This window comes from Henckelia pumila, chromosome 3, assembly GCF_033568475.1.
Source record: "Henckelia pumila isolate YLH828 chromosome 3, ASM3356847v2, whole genome shotgun sequence".
Classification (NCBI taxonomy): Eukaryota; Viridiplantae; Streptophyta; class Magnoliopsida; order Lamiales; family Gesneriaceae; genus Henckelia; species Henckelia pumila.
In genome coordinates this window covers 35,301,322-35,305,174 of record NC_133122.1, presented here as the reverse complement: position 1 = coordinate 35,305,174, position 3,853 = coordinate 35,301,322, and the positions used below count along the sequence as shown (strand labels likewise).

General features: G+C 38.2%; 1 long non-coding RNA gene across 1 annotated transcript; it reads left to right on the top strand.

Moving 5' to 3' along the window:
- Nucleotides 1-906: 906 nt before the first annotated feature.
- Nucleotides 907-3,253, top strand: LOC140893080 (uncharacterized). The gene is made up of 3 exons (XR_012153003.1): nt 907-1,645; nt 1,757-1,826; nt 1,958-3,253. It is a non-coding gene; the product is annotated as an uncharacterized lncRNA (long non-coding RNA).
- Nucleotides 3,254-3,853: the final 600 nt, after the last annotated feature.

Genomic DNA, 3,853 nt, shown 5'->3' with positions numbered 1-3,853 from the left:
ATACCATATTAAAAATGAGACTTGGACCTAACTCACCTCAAAAGCTCGCTTAAGAGGTGATGATTGCTCTTGTCTATAGTAAGGGCTCCCAACATATGTTCCTGATGATGAACATGAATAAACCAAATGCATAGACTTTGCCCTTTGCCCCCTACAGAACTCTATTCCAGCAAAATCTCAAAAACAGAGGATGAAAACACACAAATCTCGAAACTCCCAAAAAATAAAATAAACAAGACTTGTTTATTAGCTAACATTTCATTATTACCTTCACTGAAGAAAGGAGTTTTCATGGGCAGCCCGACCGCAGAAGGTAGCGTCGGGGTCAGAGGAGAAGGGAGTATGACACGGCGGTGGTTGAACGAAAGCCTCGCTGGAGTGGATCTTGACCTTGACTTTGACGGGAGCCGGAGTCTGGTGCGGCAAAAAGGAAGAGTAGAACTCGGAGTCGGTGGAGGAGATCTGGGTGACAACATGGATGAAGGTGGAGATTTAAAATGAGGAATGACTGAGAAAGGGGAAATAAGAGTGATTTAAGCAATTAGTTTACCATGGTTGAGGTTGAGTTGGGTTTAAATTGAAGGGATAGAGAGGACACACGATTTTTCTTTTAAAAAAATAAAAAACTTTGCAACCATTAAAAATAAGTGATTATGGACATTCTCTTGACAAATTAGTGAAGAAAATATCCATAATTACTTATTCTTATTTTTTAGGACAAACATTTGTACGAGACAGTTTCACGGATATCCGTGAAACGGGCAACCCACATTTCGGAAATACCCGGTCAATTGGTCAACCGAATCTTTATGAATGAATTAAGATCTTCAGAAGCCCCCAACACCTCAGCTTCCTCGACAACTCTTCACTCTTAGCCCATCTCGATTCGCCCAAAATCCATCGTTCTCGTTCGAATTCGAAGATAATCCTATTGTATCCTTGAGCATTTGGACTGATTCTATACGAGTTTCAAGGTAATTTGTCTTTTTTTTTTTTGTTTTAATTCTTCTGTATTAGAGGTGATTCTATACTTCTGAGTAAAAAACTTTGTTTCTCCGTTAAAAGTTTGATTTTTTGGAATCTTTGTGAAGAATCTGTTCATGAGTTCTGTTTTCTTGTTAGACTCATTAATTAGAACAGGAAAGATTATTACGTTTTCCTTTTTTTCTTGTGTCACCGTTCCCATTTAGTTATTTATCATCATGCCGAAACCGTTTTGAGTTTTTCTTCAGTGCGAAATGATTTTAATTGGAGACCAAGTTAAATTTTTTCTGCAAGTTTCTGAGTATCTTCTAAGTCGGTCACCTAGTCAGCAAGAAATATGAGTTTAAACTTGTGTTCTCATACTGTAAAAATCAATTGTTGATTATTCCGAAAGATGGAAGGCTTTTGCGTCGAATACGGCCGCAATACCCACGATCTTTGTTCCTTTCAATTCGAGCGCAGAAAAATTGTACACTGGTAGTAATCTTGATGAGCAAGATCAGGATGATTATGCACCTTCGGATTGCCAAAGCGGGATCTCCGGGACTCAAAATGTTCAAGAGTTACAGTTTTATGGCAAGGGATTGATTAGAATGGACGAAGGTGACAAGATTTACGAGACTGTCAAGAAAAAGGTGGTTTCGAGTCTTGAGTTCAAGAGGTATTATAGATATCTTATTATAGAATGCCATTTTGCATTTTGTTGTGAAACTGAGATTATGTGTTGTCATTAGTATCAAGTATTATTGATTCTCTGTTTTCATCATGATAGGTATATGCGAATAAATGCTTGATCTGGCAGCTAAGATTTAAAGGAGTAACTTGCTGCAGATTGAAAGATGGTATTTCCTTTGTGTGATATTCTGTAAGAACATCAAGACATCGAATAATCCTGATCTTGTACTTAAATTGGAATTTCAAGGTGGACAAGTAAATTCCTTGTTCATGAAGTACATTGTGGTTGTGTGGACAGGAACAAACTGGTCACAACTAATGCACAAGCCGAGATTGAGATTGTCGTAGTAGTTCTTTGGACTTTATTGCAGCACCGAAATGATGTGGTATGGAATGCGAGAAGTAAACCCGCAACCATGATTCTTCGTTCTACGATGGACATTTTGTCTCAGTGGCTAGAAACTCATACTCTATCCTTGAATAATAACACTTCCCACAAGCAGCCTTATCCCACTCGATGGTATACTCCTCCAACAAACTTTCTGAAATGCAATGTAGATGCAGCGATATTCAAGGACATTGGTAGAGCAGGCTATAGGTGTATTATCAGAAATGATCTTAGGTTGTGCTTGGATTAGTGGATTTGGGCTGATTTGGAAGTCAAATCCGCAGTCCAAATCCACTACATCTGTTTGGCTAGCCCATGGATTTGGGATTCCAAATCTGTTTGATTTAGCCCATTGATTTATGCCCTAAAATTTAACGGATTTAAATCTTTTCTTCCATCGGCTCATTTGAAATCTTATCCGCCTGCTCTTTCGTTTCTTCTTCCGGCCGCGTCTCTCACCTCGTCTTATTCACGGCGGCGGTTGGATCCACAGAGGTAACTCTCACCTCATCTTCTTTGCGGCTGCGACTCTCACCTCAGATGCAGGCACGAAGGGGGATTAAGGCAATGGTTTTGAGTGAGAACGCATCCAGGAAGAAGAGAAGGAGTTGATTCTCAAAAAATTGCGTCCAGTTAAGTTTTTGTTTATCTTAGAAACTGTGAAATTTGTGACTATTTGAGTAAAAGGGGGCTTAGGGATGATCAAACTTGACTTAAATTCATTTATACCAACTATTTGCAACTACCATTTTGATCGGCAGATTGAAGCGAATGAGAGAGGACAAGCAGTAGACGTGATTGGAGCAAACATATCTGCAACGACTTCTTTAGCTACAATCTCACTTGTAAGATTTTTATATGAACATTAGAATGGCTTTCTGTGTACTTGTTTTGTTCAAATGAAATAATTATTATGATTTTAGAATTGTGTCGGATCAGAAAACTTTGATATGCTACTTAACTATGTCGATGGAGGATGAAGTGAATCATACATTAGACAAGTCATCAACCGACCCCCACCCCAAAAAAAAAATTAAAAAATAAAAATCAGACCTCCGCCTCTGCCCTTCCTTATGTCTTGTTGGAAGCCCATTTTTCTTTCCTCAGGTCCACTGGGAAGGTGCACATGGAAGAGACAGTGAGACACCATGATAATATTGATGCTGCACTTCAAAATGTTAATTGATGTTCTTGAAACAATGTTGGATTTATTCTGTACTTTTGGGTTTATGTGTGGGCTCATTGGTTTTTTCGTCGTATGTTTGTATAAATGCTGGGTATGGGGCAACTATGGTGTTTTTGGCATGCTTTGTGGTATTATTTTGGTATCTCTTGCTGTATCTATAGAGAACGGAAGTCTAATCAAGTTGTTAAGTGCCCGTCAAGGAAAAAAATTTCATAATGCTATGTAGGAGTTGCCAAATTGTTTAAAGTTGCGATTTTAGATATGTCTTAGCTCTTTTTTTTTGGGGGGGGGGGGAGGGTGTGGGGGTGACCTTTCTAATAAATTATTAAAGTTGCAGTCTTTAAACTATCTGTTATTCATACAATATTGATTGGAGGATGGGATACTTGCATATCTAATGCATATATAGAGACATGATCCTGTTAATACAATCCAATAAAGTGAGTTTCAACTGGAGATTTGAATAATTTTTTCTTGGATTGTTATGTTTCCAATTTCCATGCAAGCCAACACCAATGAATACCAAGAATTAGATTTTTTTTCCTCAATATGAATAAGTAATGTATTGTCTCCAGCATCGCTCTGCTGTGTAGTTACCAAAGTTCTTTTACTTGCTGTTG